Below are 22,500 nucleotides of genomic sequence, written 5' to 3'. Positions count from 1 at the left end.
ATGGGACCGGCTCGTTTCTGAGAAACAAGCTCGGTGCTCCCAATAATTCAACGTAATGGTGACTTTTATTTTTATGTGGTTTATATTTGTTTTTATGCCAGTCGTATCATTTTATTTAATCCTATTTATATATATTTATTATAAATGTAGTATTTATTTATATAGATTTATTGTTTATTTATATATATAAAGGCAGGTCCGCAAAAATATTTCTGACGCGTAGCCGGTCCGTGGCGCAAGAAAGTTTGGGGACCACTAGTCTAAAAGAATCTGGCCGTAACTGGAATAGGGTTCTACGCGAATGCCCAACGGAAAAGTGAAGTGCACAAAACCTGCATTTGGCTGTATCAAAATAAATGTCATGAAAAAGGTAAAAACACTACATGGAAGCGCAATGTGTTGTGCTGGGTTCTTTTACAAGTAAAGACTGCTGCTTTGAGTTCACAGGGAGCCATGCTCTTTATTCACTGTACATAGTCTGTCCTCTAGCGGTAAAAACGTGAACTGCAATGCTATGGCTGTCGCCACACAATGTAGGTTTTAAACTCGTGTTGTAGTTTCAGTGTCGGAGTTCAAACTAGGCTTGCAGTTTCCGAATGCCATTCGTGATGGGTGCTGTAAAAAGTTCTTGGCTTAAACGATTGAAGTGCACATAAGAAAAAAAAAAAAAAAAAAAAAAAAGCTTACGGTAACTGGTATTCCCAGGCGGTCTCCCATCCAAGTACTAAACAGGCCCGACCCTGCTCAGCCTCCGAGATCGGACGAGAGCGGGCGCTCTCAGGGTAGTATTGCCGTAAGCCGTGAGACCGCTCAGAATTTTTCATTTTATAGACACAATCGCCCCTGAAACCATGCCAAGCAGCGGCGGGACTTGATGGCTGTGGTAAAAGTTTCCTTTCACAATTGACGTGGGAAAAAAAAAAAAAAAAAAGGCTTTCAGCACCTGGTATTCCCGGACGGTCACCCTTCCCTTTTATTTTTTTTTGTTTTTTTTACAACCAGGGCCGAAACAGGCTTTCTTCCAAGGCTTTTGGTGTTTTCTGGAAACATGGCTATCATGAAAAGTTATTGACAGCTTTTTATGCGGTAGCACGAATTTGCCGTTGCGACCTGCATTTTGCTGAATCAAAATAAATGCCTTGAAAAGTTTAAAAACACTTCATGGAAGTGTTGTGTTGGGTTCTTTTACAAGTCAAGCCTGCTGCTTTGAGTTCACAGGGAGCCATGCTCACTGTACATAGTCTGCTCTCTAGCGGTAAAAAAATTAACTACAATGCTGTGGATGTCACCACATAATATAGCTTTCAAACTCGTGTTATAGTTTCAATGTCGGAGTTTAAATTAGGCTTGCTGTTTCCGGATGCCATTCGTGATGGGTGTTGTAAAAAATAGCTTCTTAAACGATTGAAGTGCACATAAGAAAAAGAAAAAGCTTTGCTGCTGTTTATAAGCACCGCGGAGGAGATCGCCGCCGGCGAGCTCGTGCACGCCGCCCGGCACCAACGGGAGGCCGGAAATAGCTCCAAGCCGAGCGGATCGGCACTTTATAAGCACCGCGGAGGAGATCGCGGCGCCTCATTGGACTTCCAGCGGCCGGCGAGCTCGCGCACCCGCCCGGCACATCCGGGAGGCCGTGCGCACGAGCCAAGTGGCCGAAAATAGCCCCCGCCGAGCGGATCGGCTGTTTATAAGCACCGCGGAGGTGGTCGCGGCGCCTCATTCGACTTCCAGCGGCCGGCGAGCTCGCGCACCCGCCCGGCACATCCGGGAGGCCGTGCGCACGAGCCAAGTGGCCGAAAATAGCCCCCGCCGAGCGGATCGGCTGTTTATAAGCACGGCGGAGGTGGTCGGGCGCCTCATTCGACTTCCAGCGGCCGGCGAGCTCGCGCACCCGCCCGGCACATCCGGGAGGCCGTGCGCACGAGCCAAGTGGCCGAAAATAGCCCCCGCCGAGCGGATCGGCTGTTTATAAGCACCGCGGAGGTGGTCGCGGCGCCTCATTCGACTTCCAGCGGCCGGCGAGCTCGCGCACCCGCCCGGCACATCCGGGAGGCCGTGCGCACGAGCGAAGTGGCCGAAAATAGCCCCCGCCGAGCGGATCGGCTGTTTATAAGCACCGCGGAGGTCGTCGCGGCGCCTCATTCGACTTCCAGCGGCCGGCCAGCTCGCGCACCCGCCCGGCACATCCGGGAGGCCGTGCGCACGAGCCAAGTGGCCGAAAATAGCCCCCGCCGAGCGGATCGGCTGTTTATAAGCACCGCGGAGGTGGTCGCGGCGCCTCATTCGACTTCCAGCGGCCGGCGAGCTCGCGCACCCGCCCGGCACATCCGGGAGGCCGTGCGCACGAGCCAAGTGGCCGAAAATAGCCCCCGCCGAGCGGATCGGCTGTTTATAAGCACCGCGGAGGTGGTTGCGGCGCCTCATTCGACTTCCAGCGGCCGGCGAGCTCGCGCACCCGCCCGGCACATCCGGGAGGCCGTGAGCACGAGCCAAGTGGCCGAAAATAGCCCCCGCCGAGCGGATCGGCTGTTTATAAGCACCGCGGAGGTGGTCGCGGCGCCTCATTCGACTTAAAGCGGCCGGCGAGCTCGCGCACCCGCCCGGCACATCCGGGAGGCCGTGCGCACGAGCCAAGTGGCCGAAAATAGCCCCCGCCGAGCGGATCGGCTGTTTATAAGCACCGCGGAGGTGGTCGCGGCGCCTCATTCGACTTCCAGCGGCCGGCGAGCTCGCGCACCCGCCCGGCACATCCGGGAGGCCGTGCGCACGAGCCAAGTGGCCGAAAATTGCCCCCGCCGAGCGGATCGGCTGTTTATAAGCACCGCGGAGGTGGTCGCGGCGCCTAATTCGACTTCCAGCGGCCGGCGAGCTCGCGCACCCGCCCGGCACATCCGGGAGGCCGTGCGCACGAGCCAAGTGGCCGAAAATAGCCCCCGCCGAGCGGATCGGCTGTTTATAAGCACCGCGGAGGTGGTCGCGGCGCCTAATTCGACTTCCAGCGGCCGGCGAGCTCGCGCACCCGCCCGGCACATCCGGGAGGCCGTGCGCACGAGCCAAGTGGCCGAAAATAGCCCCCGCCGAGCGGATCGGCTGTTTATAAGCACCGCGGAGGTGGTCGCGGCGCCTAATTCGACTTCCAGCGGCCGGCGAGCTCGCGCACCCGCCCGGCACATCCGGGAGGCCGTGCGCACGAGCCAAGTGGCCGAAAATAGCCCCCGCCGAGCGGATCGGCTGTTTATAAGCACCGCGGAGGTGGTCGCGGCGCCTCATTCGACTTCCAGCGGCCGGCGAGCTCGTGCACCCGCCCGGCACATCCGGGAGGCCGTGCGCACGAGCCAAGTGGCCGAAAATAGCCCCCGCCGAGCGGATCGGCTGTTTATAAGCACCGCGGAGGTGGTCGCGGCGCCTCATTCGACTTCCAGCGGCCGGCGAGCTCGCGCACCCGCCCGGCACATCCGGGAGGCCGTGCGCACGAGCCAAGTGGCCGAAAATAGCCCCCGCCGAGCGGATCGGCTGTTTATAAGCACCGCGGAGGTGGTCGCGGCGCCTCATTCGACTTCCAGCGGCCGGCGAGCTCGCGCACCCGCCCGGCACATCCGGGAGGCCGTGCGCACGAGCCAAGTGGCCGAAAATAGCCCCCGCCAAGCGGATCGGCTGTTTATAAGCACCGCGGAGGTGGTCGCGGCGCCTCATTCGACTTCCAGCGGCCGGCGAGCTCGCGCACCCGCCCGGCACATCCGGGAGGCCGTGCGCACGAGCCAAGTGGCCGAAAATAGCCCCCGCCAAGCGGATCGGCTGTTTATAAGCACCGCGGAGGTGGTCGCGGCTCCTCATTCGACTTCCAGCGGCCGGCGAGCTCGCGTACCCGCCCGGCACATCCGGGAGGCCGTGCGCACGAGCCAAGTGGCCGAAAATAGCCCCCGCCGAGCGGATCGGCTGTTTATAAGCACCGCGGAGGTGGTCGCGGCGCCTCATTCGACTTCCAGCGGCCGGCGAGCTCGCACACCCGCCCGGCACATCCGGGAGGCCGTGCGCACGAGCCAAGTGGCCGAAAATAGCCCCCGCCGAGCGGATCGGCTGTTTATAAGCACCGCGGAGGTGGTCGCGGAGCCTCATTCGACTTCCAGCGGCGGGCGAGCTCGCGCACCCGCCCGGCACATCCGGGAGGCCGTGCGCACGAGCCAAGTGGCCGAAAATAGCCCCCGCCGAGCGGATCGGCTGTTTATAAGCACCGCGGAGGTGGTCGCGGCGCCTCATTCGACTTCCAGCGGCCGGCGAGCTCGCGCACCCGCCCGGCACATCCGGGAGGCCGTGCGCACGAGCCAAGTGGCCGAAAATAGCCCCCGCCGAGCGGATCGGCGGTTTATAAGCACCGCGGAGGTGGTTGCGGCGCCTCATTCGACTTCCAGCGGCCGGCGAGCTTGCGCACCCGCCCGGCACATCCGGGAGGCCGTGCGCACGAGCCAAGTGGCCGAAAATAGCCCCCGCCGAGCGGATCGGCTGTTTATAAGCACCGCGGAGGTGGTCGCGGCGCCTCATTCGACTTCCGGCGGCCGGCGAGCTCGCGCACCCGCCCGGCACATCCGGGAGGCCGTGCGCACGAGCCAAGTGGCCGAAAATAGCCCCCGCCGAGCGGATCGGCTGTTTATAAGCACCGCGGAGGTGGTCGCGGCGCCTCATTCGACTTCCAGCGGCCGGCGAGCTCGCGCACCCGCCCGGCACATCCGGGAGGCCGTGCGCACGAGCCAAGTGGCCGAAAATAGCCCCCGCCGAGCGGATCGGCTGTTTATAAGCACCGCGGAGGTGGTCGCGGCGCCTCATTCGACTTAAAGCGGCCGGCGAGCTCGCGCACCCGCCCGGCACATCCGGGAGGCCGTGCGCACGAGCCAAGTGGCCGAAAATAGCCCCCGCCGAGCGGATCGGCTGTTTATAAGCACCGCGGAGGTGGTCGCGGCGCCTCATTCGACTTCCAGCGGCCGGCGAGCTCGCGCACCCGCCCGGCACATCCGGGAAGCCGTGCGCACGAGCCAAGTGGCCGAAAATAGCCCCCGCCGAGCGGATCGGCTGTTTATAAGCACCGCGGAGGTGGTCGCGGCGCCTCATTCGACTTAAAGCGGCCGGCGAGCTCGCGCACCCGCCCGGCACATCCGGGAGGCCGTGCGCACGAGCCAAGTGGCCGAAAATAGCCCCCGCCGAGCGGATCGGCTGTTTATAAGCACCGCGGAGGTGGTCGCGGCGCCTCATTCGACTTCCAGCGGCCGGCGAGCTCGCGCACCCGCCCGGCACATCCGGGAGGCCGTGCGCACGAGCCAAGTGGCCGAAAATAGCCCCCGCCGAGCGGATCGGCTGTTTATAAGCACCGCGGAGGTGGTCGCGGCGCCTAATTCGACTTCCAGCGGCCGGCGAGCTCGCGCACCCGCCCGGCACATCCGGGAGGCCGTGCGCACGAGCCAAGTGGCCGAAAATAGCCCCCGCCGAGCGGATCGGCTGTTTATAAGCACCGCGGAGGTGGTCGCGGCGCCTAATTCGACTTCCAGCGGCCGGCGAGCTCGCGCACCCGCCCGGCACATCCGGGAGGCCGTGCGCACGAGCCAAGTGGCCGAAAATAGCCCCCGCCGAGCGGATCGGCTGTTTATAAGCACCGCGGAGGTGGTCGCGGCGCCTCATTCGACTTCCAGCGGCCGGCGAGCTCGCGCACCCGCCCGGCACATCCGGGAGGCCGTGCGCACGAGCCAAGTGGCCGAAAATAGCCCCCGCCGAGCGGATCGGCTGTTTATAAGCACCGCGGAGGTGGTCGCGGCGCCTCATTCGACTTCCAGCGGCCGGCGAGCTCGCGCACCTCTCCGGCACATCCGGGAGGCCGTGCGCACGAGCCAAGTGGCCGAAAATAGCCCCCGCCGAGCGGATCGGCTGTTTATAAGCACCGCGGAGGTGGTCGCGGCGCCTCATTCGACTTCCAGCGGCCGGCGAGCTCGCGCACCCGCCCGGCACATCCGGGAGGCCGTGCGCACGAGCCAAGTGGCCGAAAATAGCCCCCGCCGAGCGGATCGGCTGTTTATAAGCACCGCGGAGGTGGTCGCGGCGCCTCATTCGACTTCCAGCGGCCGGCGAGCTCGCGCACCCGCCCGGCACATCCGGGAGGCCGTGCGCACGAGTCAAGTGGCCGAAAATAGCCCCCGCCGAGCGGATCGGCTGTTTATAAGCACCGCAGAGGTGGTCGCGGCGCCTCATTCGACTTCCGGCGGGCGGCGAGCTCGCGCACCCGCCCGGCACATCCGGGAGGCCGTGCGCACGAGCCAAGTGGCCGAAAATAGCCCCCGCCGAACGGATCGGCTGTTTATAAGCACCGCGGAGGTGGTCGCGGCGCCTCATTCGACTTCCAGCGGCCGGCGAGCTCGCGCACCCGCCCGGCACATCCGGGAGGCCGTGCGCACGAGCCAAGTGGCCGAAAATAGCCCCCGCCGAGCGGATCGGCTGTTTATAAGCACCGCGGAGGTGGTCGCGGCGCCTAATTCGACTTCCAGCGGCCGGCGAGCTCGCGCACCCGCCCGGCACATCCGGGAGGCCGTGCGCACGAGCCAAGTGGCCGAAAATAGCCCCCGCCGAGCGGATCGGCTGTTTATAAGCACCGCGGAGGTGGTCGCGGCGCCTCATTCGACTTCCAGCGGCCGGCGAGCTCGCGCACCCGCCCGGCACATCCGGGAGGCCGTGCGCACGAGCCAAGTGGCCGAAAATAGCCCCCGCCGAGCGGATCGGCTGTTTATAAGCACCGCGGAGGTGGTCGCGGCGCCTCATTCGACTTCCAGCGGCCGGCGAGCTCGCGCACCCGCCCGGCACATCCGGGAGGCCGTGCGCACGAGCCAAGTGGCCCAAAATAGCCCCCGCCGAGCGGATCGGCTGTTTATAAGCACCGCGGAGGTGGTCGCGGCGCCTCATTCGACTTCCAGCGGCCGGCGAGCTCGCGCACCCGCCCGGCACATCCGGGAGGCCGTGCGCACGAGCCAAGTGGCCGAAAATAGCCCCCGCCGAGCGGATCGGCTGTTTATAAGCACCGCGGAGGTGGTCGCGGCGCCTCATTCGACTTCCGGCGGCCGGCGAGCTCGCGCACCCGCCCGGCACATCCGGGAGGCCGTGCGCACGAGCCAAGTGGCCGAAAATAGCCCCCGCCGAGCGGATCGGCTGTTTATAAGCACCGCGGAGGTGGTCGCGGCGCCTCATTCGACTTCCAGCGGCCGGCGAGCTCGCGCACCCGCCCGGCACATCCGGGAGGCCGTGCGCACGAGCCAAGTGGCCGAAAATAGCCCCCGCCGAGCGGATCGGCTGTTTATAAGCACCGCGGAGGTGGTCGCGGCGCCTCATTCGACTTAAAGCGGCCGGCGAGCTCGCGCACCCGCCCGGCACATCCGGGAGGCCGTGCGCACGAGCCAAGTGGCCGAAAATAGCCCCCGCCGAGCGGATCGGCTGTTTATAAGCACCGCGGAGGTGGTCGCGGCGCCTCATTCGACTTCCAGCGGCCGGCGAGCTCGCGCACCCGCCCGGCACATCCGGGAAGCCGTGCGCACGAGCCAAGTGGCCGAAAATAGCCCCCGCCGAGCGGATCGGCTGTTTATAAGCACCGCGGAGGTGGTCGCGGCGCCTCATTCGACTTAAAGCGGCCGGCGAGCTCGCGCACCCGCCCGGCACATCCGGGAGGCCGTGCGCACGAGCCAAGTGGCCGAAAATAGCCCCCGCCGAGCGGATCGGCTGTTTATAAGCACCGCGGAGGTGGTCGCGGCGCCTCATTCGACTTCCAGCGGCCGGCGAGCTCGCGCACCCGCCCGGCACATCCGGGAGGCCGTGCGCACGAGCCAAGTGGCCGAAAATAGCCCCCGCCGAGCGGATCGGCTGTTTATAAGCACCGCGGAGGTGGTCGCGGCGCCTAATTCGACTTCCAGCGGCCGGCGAGCTCGCGCACCCGCCCGGCACATCCGGGAGGCCGTGCGCACGAGCCAAGTGGCCGAAAATAGCCCCCGCCGAGCGGATCGGCTGTTTATAAGCACCGCGGAGGTGGTCGCGGCGCCTAATTCGACTTCCAGCGGCCGGCGAGCTCGCGCACCCGCCCGGCACATCCGGGAGGCCGTGCGCACGAGCCAAGTGGCCGAAAATAGCCCCCGCCGAGCGGATCGGCTGTTTCTAAGCACCGCGGAGGTGGTCGCGGCGCCTCATTCGACTTCCAGCGGCCGGCGAGCTCGCGCACCCGCCCGGCACATCCGGGAGGCCGTGCGCACGAGCCAAGTGGCCGAAAATAGCCCCCGCCGAGCGGATCGGCTGTTTATAAGCACCGCGGAGGTGGTCGCGGCGCCTCATTCGACTTCCAGCGGCCGGCGAGCTCGCGCACCTCTCCGGCACATCCGGGAGGCCGTGCGCACGAGCCAAGTGGCCGAAAATAGCCCCCGCCGAGCGGATCGGCTGTTTATAAGCACCGCGGAGGTGGTCGCGGCGCCTCATTCGACTTCCAGCGGCCGGCGAGCTCGCGCACCCGCCCGGCACATCCGGGAGGCCGTGCGCACGAGCCAAGTGGCCGAAAATAGCCCCCGCCGAGCGGATCGGCTGTTTATAAGCACCGCGGAGGTGGTCGCGGCGCCTCATTCGACTTCCAGCGGCCGGCGAGCTCGCGCACCCGCCCGGCACATCCGGGAGGCCGTGCGCACGAGTCAAGTGGCCGAAAATAGCCCCCGCCGAGCGGATCGGCTGTTTATAAGCACCGCAGAGGTGGTCGCGGCGCCTCATTCGACTTCCGGCGGGCGGCGAGCTCGCGCACCCGCCCGGCACATCCGGGAGGCCGTGCGCACGAGCCAAGTGGCCGAAAATAGCCCCCGCCGAACGGATCGGCTGTTTATAAGCACCGCGGAGGTGGTCGCGGCGCCTCATTCGACTTCCAGCGGCCGGCGAGCTCGCGCACCCGCCCGGCACATCCGGGAGGCCGTGCGCACGAGCCAAGTGGCCGAAAATAGCCCCCGCCAAGCGGATCGGCTGTTTATAAGCACCGCGGAGGTGGTCGCGGCGCCTCATTCGACTTCCAGCGGCCGGCGAGCTCGCGCACCCGCCCGGCACATCCGGGAAGCCGTGCGCACGAGCCAAGTGGCCGAAAATAGCCCCCGCCGAGCGGATCGGCTGTTTATAAGCACCGCGGAGGTGGTCGCGGCGCCTCATTCGACTTAAAGCGGCCGGCGAGCTCGCGCACCCGCCCGGCACATCCGGGAGGCCGTGCGCACGAGCCAAGTGGCCGAAAATAGCCCCCGCCGAGCGGATCGGCTGTTTATAAGCACCGCGGAGGTGGTCGCGGCGCCTCATTCGACTTCCAGCGGCCGGCGAGCTCGCGCACCCGCCCGGCACATCCGGGAGGCCGTGCGCACGAGCCAAGTGGCCGAAAATAGCCCCCGCCGAGCGGATCGGCTGTTTATAAGCACCGCGGAGGTGGTCGCGGCGCCTAATTCGACTTCCAGCGGCCGGCGAGCTCGCGCACCCGCCCGGCACATCCGGGAGGCCGTGCGCACGAGCCAAGTGGCCGAAAATAGCCCCCGCCGAGCGGATCGGCTGTTTATAAGCACCGCGGAGGTGGTCGCGGCGCCTAATTCGACTTCCAGCGGCCGGCGAGCTCGCGCACCCGCCCGGCACATCCGGGAGGCCGTGCGCACGAGCCAAGTGGCCGAAAATAGCCCCCGCCGAGCGGATCGGCTGTTTCTAAGCACCGCGGAGGTGGTCGCGGCGCCTCATTCGACTTCCAGCGGCCGGCGAGCTCGCGCACCCGCCCGGCACATCCGGGAGGCCGTGCGCACGAGCCAAGTGGCCGAAAATAGCCCCCGCCGAGCGGATCGGCTGTTTATAAGCACCGCGGAGGTGGTCGCGGCGCCTCATTCGACTTCCAGCGGCCGGCGAGCTCGCGCACCCGCCCGGCACATCCGGGAGGCCGTGCGCACGAGCCAAGTGGCCGAAAATAGCCCCCGCCGAGCGGATCGGCTGTTTATAAGCACCGCGGAGGTGGTCGCGGCGCCTCATTCGACTTCCAGCGGCCGGCGAGCCCGCGCACCCGCCCGGCACATCCGGGAGGCCGTGCGCACGAGCCAAGTGGCCGAAAATAGCCCCCGCCGAGCGGATCGGCTTTTTATAAGCACCGCGGAGGTGGTCGCGGCGCCTCATTCGACTTCCAGCGGCCGGCGAGCTCGCGCACCCGCCCGGCACATCCGGGAGGCCGTGCGCACGAGCCAAGTGGCCGAAAATAGCCCCCGCCAAGCGGATCGGCTGTTTATAAGCACCGCGGAGGTGGTCGCGGCGCCTCATTCGACTTCCAGCGGCCGGCGAGCTCGCGCACCCGCCCGGCACATCCGGGAGGCCGTGCGCACGAGCCAAGTGGCCGAAAATAGCCCCCGCCAAGCGGATCGGCTGTTTATAAGCACCGCGGAGGTGGTCGCGGCGCCTCATTCGACTTCCAGCGGCCGGCGAGCTCGCGCACCCGCCCGGCACATCCGGGAGGCCGTGCGCACGAGCCAAGTGGCCGAAAATAGCCCCCGCCGAGCGGATCGGCTGTTTATAAGCACCGCGGAGGTGGTCGCGGCGCCTCATTCGACTTCCAGCGGCCGGCGAGCTCGCGCACCCGCCCGGCACATCCGGGAGGCCGTGCGCACGAGCCAAGTGGCCGAAAATAGCCCCCGCCGAGCGGATCGGCGGTTTATAAGCACCGCGGAGGTGGTCGCGGCGCCTCATTCGACTTCCAGCGGCCGGCGAGCTCGCGCACCCGCCCGGCACATCCGGGAGGCCGTGCGCACGAGCCAAGTGGCCGAAAATAGCCCCCGCCGAGCGGATCGGCTGTTTATAAGCACCGCGGAGGTGGTCGCGGCGCCTCATTCGACTTCCGGCGGCCGGCGAGCTCGCGCACCCGCCCGGCACATCCGGGAGGCCGTGCGCACGAGCCAAGTGGCCGAAAATAGCCCCCGCCGAGCGGATCGGCTGTTTATAAGCACCGCGGAGGTGGTCGCGGCGCCTCATTCGACTTCCGGCGGCCGGCGAGCTCGCGCACCCGCCCGGCACATCCGGGAGGCCGTGCGCACGAGCCAAGTGGCCGAAAATAGCCCCCGCCGAGCGGATCGGCTGTTTATAAGCACCGCGGAGGTGGTCGCGGCGCCTCATTCGACTTCCAGCGGGCCGCGCACTCGCGCACGCCGCCCGGTTCAAATTTTCTAAGTGCAACGCACAATGAGATGCATGAGAAACGGCCTTGGTTACCATCACATTTGAAGCGATGAATACGAAGTTAAATTTTATGACTCGGTGTATAAGTCGAGGTCAATTTTTTTCGGTCGATTTTGGATCGAAAAAGGTCGACCAATACACCGGCAAATACGGTATATATATTTATTATAAATGTAGTATTTATTTATATAGATTTATTGTTTATTTATATATATAAAGGCAGGTCCGCAAAAATATTTCTGACGCGTAGCCGGTCCGTGGCGCAAGAAAGGTTGGGGACCACTAGTCTAAAAGAATCTGGCCGTAACTGGAATAGGGTTCTACGCGAATGCCCAACGGAAAAGTGAAGTGCACAAAACCTGCATTTGGCTGTATCAAAATAAATGTCATGAAAAAGGTAAAAACACTACATGGAAGCGCAATGTGTTGTGCTGGGTTCTTTTACAAGTAAAGACTGCTGCTTTGAGTTCACAGGGAGCCATGCTCTTTATTCACTGTACATAGTCTGTCCTCTAGCGGTAAAAACGTGAACTGCAATGCTATGGCTGTCGCCACACAATGTAGGTTTTAAACTCGTGTTGTAGTTTCAGTGTCGGAGTTCAAACTAGGCTTGCAGTTTCCGAATGCCATTCGTGATGGGTGCTGTAAAAAGTTCTTGGCTTAAACGATTGAAGTGCACATAAGAAAAAAAAAAAAAAAAAAAGCTTACGGTAACTGGTATTCCCAGGCGGTCTCCCATCCAAGTACTAACCAGGACCGACCCTGCTTAGCCTCCGAGGTCGGACGAGACCGGGCGCTCTCAGGGTAGTATTGCCGTAAGCCGTGAGACCGCTCAGAATTTTTCATTTTATAGACACAATCGCCCCTGAAACTGCCAAGCAGCGGCTTGACTTGATGGCTGTGGTAAAAGTTTCCTTTCACAATTGACGTGGGAAAAAAAAAAAAAAAAAAAGGCTTTCAGCACCTGGTATTCCCGGACGGTCACCCTTCCCTTTTGTTTTTTTTTTTTTGTTTTTTTTACAACCAGGGCCGAAACAGGCTTTCTTCCAAGGCTTTTGGTGTTTTCTGGAAACATGGCTATCATGAAAAGTTATTGACAGCTTTTTATGCGGTAGCACGAATTTGCCGTTGCGACCTGCATTTTGCTGAATCAAAATAAATGCCTTGAAAAGTTTAAAAACAGTTCATGGAAGTGTTGTGTTGGGTTCTTTTACAAGTCAAGCCTGCTGCTTTGAGTTCACAGGGAGCCATGCTCACTGTACATAGTCTGCTCTCTAGCGGTAAAAAAATTAACTACAATGCTGTGGATGTCACCACATAATATAGCTTTCAAACTCGTGTTATAGTTTCAATGTCGGAGTTTAAATTAGGCTTGCTGTTTCCGGATGCCATTCGTGATGGGTGTTGTAAAAAATAGCTTCTTAAACGATTGAAGTGCACATAAGAAAAAGCTTACAGCACCTGGTATTCCCAGGCGGTCTCCCATCCAAGTACTAACCAGGCCCGACCCTGCTTAGCTTCCGAGATCGGACGAGATCGGGCGTTCTCAGGGTAGTATGGCCGTAAGCCGTGAGGTGACCCAACATTTTGCATTTTATAGACACAATCGCCCCTGAAACTAGAGAGCGAGCCAATGAAGCCTTCAAAACTGCTTCGGCACATGGAGACCAAGCATCCTGCATTAAAAGACAAACCTTAACCACTTCGGGTTTCATTGTCTCCGATTACGCCTGGATGGGACCGGCTCGTTTCTGAGAAACAAGCTCGGTGCTCCCAATAATTCAACGTAATGGTGACTTTTATTTTTATGTGGTTTATATTTGTTTTTATGCCAGTCGTATCATTTTATTTAATCCTATTTATATATATTTATTATAAATGTAGTATTTATTTATATAGATTTATTGTTTATTTATATATATAAAGGCAGGTCCGCAAAAATATTTCTGACGCGTAGCCGGTCCGTGGCGCAAGAAAGTTTGGGGACCACTAGTCTAAAAGAATCTGGCCGTAACTGGAATAGGGTTCTACGCGAATGCCCAACGGAAAAGTGAAGTGCACAAAACCTGCATTTGGCTGTATCAAAATAAATGTCATGAAAAAGGTAAAAACACTACATGGAAGCGCAATGTGTTGTGCTGGGTTCTTTTACAAGTAAAGACTGCTGCTTTGAGTTCACAGGGAGCCATGCTCTTTATTCACTGTACATAGTCTGTCCTCTAGCGGTAAAAACGTGAACTGCAATGCTATGGCTGTCGCCACACAATGTAGGTTTTAAACTCGTGTTGTAGTTTCAGTGTCGGAGTTCAAACTAGGCTTGCAGTTTCCGAATGCCATTCGTGATGGGTGCTGTAAAAAGTTCTTGGCTTAAACGATTGAAGTGCACATAAGAAAAAAAAAAAAAAAAAAAAAAAACTTACGGTAACTGGTATTCCCAGGCGGTCTCCCATCCAAGTACTAAACAGGCCCGACCCTGCTCAGCCTCCGAGATCGGACGAGAGCGGGCGCTCTCAGGGTAGTATTGCCGTAAGCCGTGAGACCGCTCAGAATTTTTCATTTTATAGACACAATCGCCCCTGAAACCATGCCAAGCAGCGGCGGGACTTGATGGCTGTGGTAAAAGTTTCCTTTCACAATTGACGTGGGAAGAAAAAAAAAAAAAAAGGCTTTCAGCACCTGGTATTCCCGGACGGTCACCCTTCCCTTTTGTTTTTTTTTGTTTTTTTTACAACCAGGGCCGAAACAGGCTTTCTTCCAAGGCTTTTGGTGTTTTCTGGAAACATGGCTATCATGAAAAGTTATTGACAGCTTTTTATGCGGTAGCACGAATTTGCCGTTGCGACCTGCATTTTGCTGAATCAAAATAAATGCCTTGAAAAGTTTAAAAACACTTCATGGAAGTGTTGTGTTGGGTTCTTTTACAAGTCAAGCCTGCTGCTTTGAGTTCACAGGGAGCCATGCTCACTGTACATAGTCTGCTCTCTAGCGGTAAAAAAATTAACTACAATGCTGTGGATGTCCCCACATAATATAGCTTTCAAACTCGTGTTATAGTTTCAATGTCGGAGTTTAAATTAGGCTTGCTGTTTCCGGATGCCATTCGTGATGGGTGTTGTAAAAAATAGCTTCTTAAACGATTGAAGTGCACATAAGAAAAAGAAAAAGCTTTGCTGCTGTTTATAAGCACCGCGGAGGAGATCGCCGCCGGCGAGCTCGTGCACGCCGCCCGGCACCAACGGGAGGCCGGAAATAGCTCCAAGCCGAGCGGATCGGCACTTTATAAGCACCGCGGAGGAGATCGCGGCGCCTCATTGGACTTCCAGCGGCCGGCGAGCTCGCGCACCCGCCCGGCACTTCCGGGAGGCCGTGCGCACGAGCCAAGTGGCCGAAAATAGCCCCCGCCGAGCGGATCGGCTGTTTATAAGCACCGCGGAGGTGGTCGCGGCGCCTCATTCGACTTCCAGCGGCCGGCGAGCTCGCGCACCCGCCCGGCACATCCGGGAGGCCGTGCGCACGAGCCAAGTGGCCGAAAATAGCCCCCGCCGAGCGGATCGGCTGTTTATAAGCACGGCGGAGGTGGTCGGGCGCCTCATTCGACTTCCAGCGGCCGGCGAGCTCGCGCACCCGCCCGGCACATCCGGGAGGCCGTGCGCACGAGCCAAGTGGCCGAAAATAGCCCCCGCCGAGCGGATCGGCTGTTTATAAGCACCGCGGAGGTGGTCGCGGCGCCTCATTCGACTTCCAGCGGCCGGCGAGCTCGCGCACCCGCCCGGCACATCCGGGAGGCCGTGCGCACGAGCGAAGTGGCCGAAAATAGCCCCCGCCGAGCGGATCGGCTGTTTATAAGCACCGCGGAGGTCGTCGCGGCGCCTCATTCGACTTCCAGCGGCCGGCCAGCTCGCGCACCCGCCCGGCACATCCGGGAGGCCGTGCGCACGAGCCAAGTGGCCGAAAATAGCCCCCGCCGAGCGGATCGGCTGTTTATAAGCACCGCGGAGGTGGTCGCGGCGCCTCATTCGACTTCCAGCGGCCGGCGAGCTCGCGCACCCGCCCGGCACATCCGGGAGGCCGTGCGCACGAGCCAAGTGGCCGAAAATAGCCCCCGCCGAGCGGATCGGCTGTTTATAAGCACCGCGGAGGTGGTTGCGGCGCCTCATTCGACTTCCAGCGGCCGGCGAGCTCGCACACCCGCCCGGCACATCCGGGAGGCCGTGAGCACGAGCCAAGTGGCCGAAAATAGCCCCCGCCGAGCGGATCGGCTGTTTATAAGCACCGCGGAGGTGGTCGCGGCGCCTCATTCGACTTAAAGCGGCCGGCGAGCTCGCGCACCCGCCCGGCACATCCGGGAGGCCGTGCGCACGAGCCAAGTGGCCGAAAATAGCCCCCGCCGAGCGGATCGGCTGTTTATAAGCACCGCGGAGGTGGTCGCGGCGCCTCATTCGACTTCCAGCGGCCGGCGAGCTCGCGCACCCGCCCGGCACATCCGGGAGGCCGTGCGCACGAGCCAAGTGGCCGAAAATTGCCCCCGCCGAGCGGATCGGCTGTTTATAAGCACCGCGGAGGTGGTCGCGGCGCCTAATTCGACTTCCAGCGGCCGGCGAGCTCGCGCACCCGCCCGGCACATCCGGGAGGCCGTGCGCACGAGCCAAGTGGCCGAAAATAGCCCCCGCCGAGCGGATCGGCTGTTTATAAGCACCGCGGAGGTGGTCGCAGCGCCTCATTCGACTTCCAGCGGCCGGCGAGCTCGCGCACCTGCCCGGCACATCCGGGAGGCCGTGCGCACGAGCCAAGTGGCCGAAAATAGCCCCCGCCGAGCGGATCGGCTGTTTATAAGCACCGCGGAGGTGGTCGCGGCGCCTCATTCGACTTCCAGCGGCCGGCGAGCTCGCGCACCCGCCCGGCACATCCGGGAGGCCGTGCGCACGAGCCAAGTGGCCGAAAATAGCCCCCGCCGAGCGGATCGGCTGTTTATAAGCACCGCGGAGGTGGTCGCGGCGCCTCATTCGACTTCCAGCGGCCGGCGAGCTCGCGCACCCGCCCGGCACATCCGGGAGGCCGTGCGCACGAGCCAAGTGGCCGAAAATAGCCCCCGCCGAGCGGATCGGCTGTTTATAAGCACCGCGGAGGTGGTCGCGGCGCCTCATTCGACTTCCAGCGGCCGGCGAGCTCGCGCACCCGCCCGGCACATCCGGGAGGCCGTGCGCACGAGCCAAGTGGCCGAAAATAGCCCCCGCCGAGCGGATCGGCTGTTTATAAGCACCGCGGAGGTGGTCGCGGCGCCTCATTCGACTTCCAGCGGCCGGCGAGCTCGCGCACCTTCCCGGCACATCCGGGAGGCCGTGCGCACGAGCCAAGTGGCCGAAAATAGCCCCCGCCGAGCGGATCGGCTGTTTATAAGCACCGCGGAGGTGGTCGCGGCGCCTCATTCGACTTCCAGCGGCCGGCGAGCTCGCGCACCCGCCCGGCACATCCGGGAGGCCGTGCGCACGAGCCAAGTGGCCGAAAATAGCCCCCGCCGAGCGGATCGGCTGTTTATAAGCACCGCGGAGGTGGTCGCGGCGCCTCATTCGACTTCCAGCGGCCGGCGAGCTCGCGCACCCGCCCGGCACATCCGGGAGGCCGTGCGCACGAGCCAAGTGGCCGAAAATAGCCCCCGCCGAGCGGATCGGCTGTTTATAAGCACCGCGGAGGTGGTCGCGGCGCCTCATTCGACTTCCAGCGGCCAGCGAGCTCGCACACCCGCCCGGCACATCCGGGAGGCCGTGCGCACGAGCCAAGTGGCCGAAAATAGCCCCCGCCGAGCGGATCGGCTGTTTATAAGCACCGCGGAGGTGGTCGCGGCGCCTCATTCGACTTCCAGCGGCCGGCGAGCTCGCGCACCCGCCCGGCACATCCGGGAGGCCGTGCGCACGAGCCAAGTGGCCGAAGATAGCCCCCGCCGAGCGGATCGGCTGTTTATAAGCACCGCGGAGGTGGTCGCGGCGCCTCATTCGACTTCCAGCGGCCGGCGAGCTCGCGCACCCGCCCGGCACATCCGGGAGGCCGTGCGCACGAGCCAAGTGGCCGAAAATAGCCCCCGCCGAGCGGATCGGCGGTTTATAAGCACCGCGGAGGTGGTCGCGGCGCCTCATTCGACTTCCAGCGGCCGGCGAGCTCGCGCACCCGCCCGGCACATCCGGGAGGCCGTGCGCACGAGCCAAGTGGCCGAAAATAGCCCCCGCCGAGCGGATCGGCTGTTTATAAGCACCGCGGAGGTCGTCGCGGCGCCTCATTCGACTTCCAGCGGCCGGCGAGCTCGCGCACCCGCCCGGCACATCCGGGAGGCCGTGCGCACGAGCCAAGTGGCCGAAAATTGCCCCCGCCGAGCGGATCGGCTGTTTATAAGCACCGCGGAGGTGGTCGCGGCGCCTAATTCGACTTCCAGCGGCCGGCGAGCTCGCGCACCCGCCCGGCACATCCGGGAGGCCGTGCGCACGAGCCAAGTGGCCGAAAATAGCCCCCGCCGAGCGGATCGGCTGTTTATAAGCACCGCGGAGGTGGTCGCGGCGCCTAATTCGACTTCCAGCGGCCGGCGAGCTCGCGCACCCGCCCGGCACATCCGGGAGGCCGTGCGCACGAGCCAAGTGGCCGAAAATAGCCCCCGCCGAGCGGATCGGCTGTTTATAAGCACCGCGGAGGTGGTCGCGGCGCCTAATTCGACTTCCAGCGGCCGGCGAGCTCGCGCACCCGCCCGGCACATCCGGGAGGCCGTGCGCACGAGCCAAGTGGCCGAAAATAGCCCCCGCCGAGCGGATCGGCTGTTTATAAGCACCGCGGAGGTGGTCGCGGCGCCTCATTCGACTTCCAGCGGCCGGCGAGCTCGTGCACCCGCCCGGCACATCCGGGAGGCCGTGCGCACGAGCCAAGTGGCCGAAAATAGCCCCCGCCGAGCGGATCGGCTGTTTATAAGCACCGCGGAGGTGGTCGCGGCGCCTCATTCGACTTCCAGCGGCCGGCGAGCTCGCGCACCCGCCCGGCACATCCGGGAGGCCGTGCGCACGAGCCAAGTGGCCGAAAATAGCCCCCGCCGAGCGGATCGGCTGTTTATAAGCACCGCGGAGGTGGTCGCGGCGCCTCATTCGACTTCCAGCGGCCGGCGAGCTCGCGCACCCGCCCGGCACATCCGGGAGGCCGTGCGCACGAGCCAAGTGGCCGAAAATAGCCCCCGCCAAGCGGATCGGCTGTTTATAAGCACCGCGGAGGTGGTCGCGGCGCCTCATTCGACTTCCAGCGGCCGGCGAGCTCGCGCACCCGCCCGGCACATCCGGGAGGCCGTGCGCACGAGCCAAGTGGCCGAAAATAGCCCCCGCCAAGCGGATCGGCTGTTTATAAGCACCGCGGAGGTGGTCGCGGCTCCTCATTCGACTTCCAGCGGCCGGCGAGCTCGCGTACCCGCCCGGCACATCCGGGAGGCCGTGCGCACGAGCCAAGTGGCCGAAAATAGCCCCCGCCGAGCGGATCGGCTGTTTATAAGCACCGCGGAGGTGGTCGCGGCGCCTCATTCGACTTCCAGCGGCCGGCGAGCTCGCACACCCGCCCGGCACATCCGGGAGGCCGTGCGCACGAGCCAAGTGGCCGAAAATAGCCCCCGCCGAGCGGATCGGCTGTTTATAAGCACCGCGGAGGTGGTCGCGGAGCCTCATTCGACTTCCAGCGGCCGGCGAGCTCGCGCACCCGCCCGGCACATCCGGGAGGCCGTGCGCACGAGCCAAGTGGCCGAAAATAGCCCCCGCCGAGCGGATCGGCTGTTTATAAGCACCGCGGAGGTGGTCGCGGCGCCTCATTCGACTTCCAGCGGCCGGCGAGCTCGCGCACCCGCCCGGCACATCCGGGAGGCCGTGCGCACGAGCCAAGTGGCCGAAAATAGCCCCCGCCGAGCGGATCGGCGGTTTATAAGCACCGCGGAGGTGGTTGCGGCGCCTCATTCGACTTCCAGCGGCCGGCGAGCTTGCGCACCCGCCCGGCACATCCGGGAGGCCGTGCGCACGAGCCAAGTGGCCGAAAATAGCCCCCGCCGAGCGGATCGGCTGTTTATAAGCACCGCGGAGGTGGTCGCGGCGCCTCATTCGACTTCCGGCGGCCGGCGAGCTCGCGCACCCGCCCGGCACATCCGGGAGGCCGTGCGCACGAGCCAAGTGGCCGAAAATAGCCCCCGCCGAGCGGATCGGCTGTTTATAAGCACCGCGGAGGTGGTCGCGGCGCCTCATTCGACTTCCAGCGGCCGGCGAGCTCGCGCACCCGCCCGGCACATCCGGGAGGCCGTGCGCACGAGCCAAGTGGCCGAAAATAGCCCCCGCCGAGCGGATCGGCTGTTTATAAGCACCGCGGAGGTGGTCGCGGCGCCTCATTCGACTTAAAGCGGCCGGCGAGCTCGCGCACCCGCCCGGCACATCCGGGAGGCCGTGCGCACGAGCCAAGTGGCCGAAAATAGCCCCCGCCGAGCGGATCGGCTGTTTATAAGCACCGCGGAGGTGGTCGCGGCGCCTCATTCGACTTCCAGCGGCCGGCGAGCTCGCGCACCCGCCCGGCACATCCGGGAAGCCGTGCGCACGAGCCAAGTGGCCGAAAATAGCCCCCGCCGAGCGGATCGGCTGTTTATAAGCACCGCGGAGGTGGTCGCGGCGCCTCATTCGACTTAAAGCGGCCGGCGAGCTCGCGCACCCGCCCGGCACATCCGGGAGGCCGTGCGCACGAGCCAAGTGGCCGAAAATAGCCCCCGCCGAGCGGATCGGCTGTTTATAAGCACCGCGGAGGTGGTCGCGGCGCCTCATTCGACTTCCAGCGGCCGGCGAGCTCGCGCACCCGCCCGGCACATCCGGGAGGCCGTGCGCACGAGCCAAGTGGCCGAAAATAGCCCCCGCCGAGCGGATCGGCTGTTTATAAGCACCGCGGAGGTGGTCGCGGCGCCTAATTCGACTTCCAGCGGCCGGCGAGCTCGCGCACCCGCCCGGCACATCCGGGAGGCCGTGCGCACGAGCCAAGTGGCCGAAAATAGCCCCCGCCGAGCGGATCGGCTGTTTATAAGCACCGCGGAGGTGGTCGCGGCGCCTAATTCGACTTCCAGCGGCCGGCGAGCTCGCGCACCCGCCCGGCACATCCGGGAGGCCGTGCGCACGAGCCAAGTGGCCGAAAATAGCCCCCGCCGAGCGGATCGGCTGTTTATAAGCACCGCGGAGGTGGTCGCGGCGCCTCATTCGACTTCCAGCGGCCGGCGAGCTCGCGCACCCGCCCGGCACATCCGGGAGGCCGTGCGCACGAGCCAAGTGGCCGAAAATAGCCCCCGCCGAGCGGATCGGCTGTTTATAAGCACCGCGGAGGTGGTCGCGGCGCCTCATTCGACTTCCAGCGGCCGGCGAGCTCGCGCACCTATCCGGCACATCCGGGAGGCCGTGCGCACGAGCCAAGTGGCCGAAAATAGCCCCCGCCGAGCGGATCGGCTGTTTATAAGCACAGCGGAGGTGGTCGCGGCGCCTCATTCGACTTCCAGCGGCCGGCGAGCTCGCGCACCCGCCCGGCACATCCGGGAGGCCGTGCGCACGAGCCAAGTGGCCGAAAATAGCCCCCGCCGAGCGGCTCGGCTGTTTATAAGCACCGCGGAGGTGGTCGCGGCGCCTCATTCGACTTCCAGCGGCCGGCGAGCTCGCGCACCCGCCCGGCACATCCGGGAGGCCGTGCGCACGAGTCAAGTGGCCGAAAATAGCCCCCGCCGAGCGGATCGGCTGTTTATAAGCACCGCAGAGGTGGTCGCGGCGCCTCATTCGACTTCCGGCGGGCGGCGAGCTCGCGCACCCGCCCGGCACATCCGGGAGGCCGTGCGCACGAGCCAAGTGGCCGAAAATAGCCCCCGCCGAACGGATCGGCTGTTTATAAGCACCGCGGAGGTGGTCGCGGCGCCTCATTCGACTTCCAGCGGCCGGCGAGCTCGCGCACCCGCCCGGCACATCCGGGAGGCCGTGCGCACGAGCCAAGTGGCCGAAAATAGCCCCCGCCGAGCGGATCGGCTGTTTATAAGCACCGCGGAGGTGGTCGCGGCGCCTAATTCGACTTCCAGCGGCCGGCGAGCTCGCGCACCCGCCCGGCACATCCGGGAGGCCGTGCGCACGAGCCAAGTGGCCGAAAATAGCCCCCGCCGAGCGGATCGGCTGTTTATAAGCACCGCGGAGGTGGTCGCGGCGCCTCATTCGACTTCCAGCGGCCGGCGAGCTCGCGCACCCGCCCGGCACATCCGGGAGGCCGTGCGCACGAGCCAAGTGGCCGAAAATAGCCCCCGCCGAGCGGATCGGCTGTTTATAAGCACCGCGGAGGTGGTCGCGGCGCCTCATTCGACTTCCAGCGGCCGGCGAGCTCGCGCACCCGCCCGGCACATCCGGGAGGCCGTGCGCACGAGCCAAGTGGCCGAAAATAGCCCCCGCCGAGCGGATCGGCTGTTTATAAGCACCGCGGAGGTGGTCGCGGCGCCTCATTCGACTTCCAGCGGCCGGCGAGCTCGCGCACCCGCCCGGCACATCCGGGAGGCCGTGCGCACGAGCCAAGTGGCCGAAAATAGCCCCCGCCGAGCGGATCGGCTGTTTATAAGCACCGCGGAGGTGGTCGCGGCGCCTCATTCGACTTCCGGCGGCCGGCGAGCTCGCGCACCCGCCCGGCACATCCGGGAGGCCGTGCGCACGAGCCAAGTGGCCGAAAATAGCCCCCGCCGAGCGGATCGGCTGTTTATAAGCACCGCGGAGGTGGTCGCGGCGCCTCATTCGACTTCCGGCGGCCGGCGAGCTCGCGCACCCGCCCGGCACATCCGGGAGGCCGTGCGCACGAGCCAAGTGGCCGAAAATAGCCCCCGCCGAGCGGATCGGCTGTTTATAAGCACCGCGGAGGTGGTCGCGGCGCCTCATTCGACTTCCAGCGGGCCGCGCACTCGCGCACGCCGCCCGGTTCAAATTTTCTAAGTGCAACGCACAATGAGATGCATGAGAAACGGCCTTGGTTACCATCATATTTGAAGCGATGAATACGAAGTTAAATTTTATGACTCGGTGTATAAGTCGAGGTCAATTTTTTTCGGTCGATTTTGGATCGAAAAAGGTCGACCAATACACCGGCAAATACGGTATATATATTTATTATAAATGTAGTATTTATTTATATAGATTTATTGTTTATTTATATATATAAAGGCAGGTCCGCAAAAATATTTCTGACGCGTAGCCGGTCCGTGGCGCAAGAAAGGTTGGGGACCAC

At 63.5% G+C, this 22,500-nt stretch overlaps 1 non-coding gene and 3 pseudogenes across 1 annotated transcript; all 4 read right to left on the bottom strand.

The window, feature by feature from the left end:
* Window positions 1-680: 680 nt before the first annotated feature.
* On the bottom strand, window positions 681-799 carry LOC125980230 (5S ribosomal RNA; annotated as a pseudogene).
* An 11,132-nt stretch (window positions 800-11,931) lies between these two features.
* On the bottom strand, window positions 11,932-12,050 carry LOC125980225 (5S ribosomal RNA; annotated as a pseudogene).
* A 628-nt stretch (window positions 12,051-12,678) lies between these two features.
* On the bottom strand, window positions 12,679-12,797 carry LOC125980296 (5S ribosomal RNA). The gene has a single exon (XR_007485595.1). It is a non-coding gene; the product is annotated as a 5S ribosomal RNA (ribosomal RNA).
* An 845-nt stretch (window positions 12,798-13,642) lies between these two features.
* Window positions 13,643-13,761, bottom strand: LOC125980238 (5S ribosomal RNA; annotated as a pseudogene).
* Window positions 13,762-22,500: the final 8,739 nt, after the last annotated feature.

Source organism: Syngnathus scovelli, chromosome 13 (assembly GCF_024217435.2).
Source record: "Syngnathus scovelli strain Florida chromosome 13, RoL_Ssco_1.2, whole genome shotgun sequence".
Classification (NCBI taxonomy): Eukaryota; Metazoa; Chordata; class Actinopteri; order Syngnathiformes; family Syngnathidae; genus Syngnathus; species Syngnathus scovelli.
This window is presented reverse-complemented; position numbering and strand designations above follow the sequence as displayed.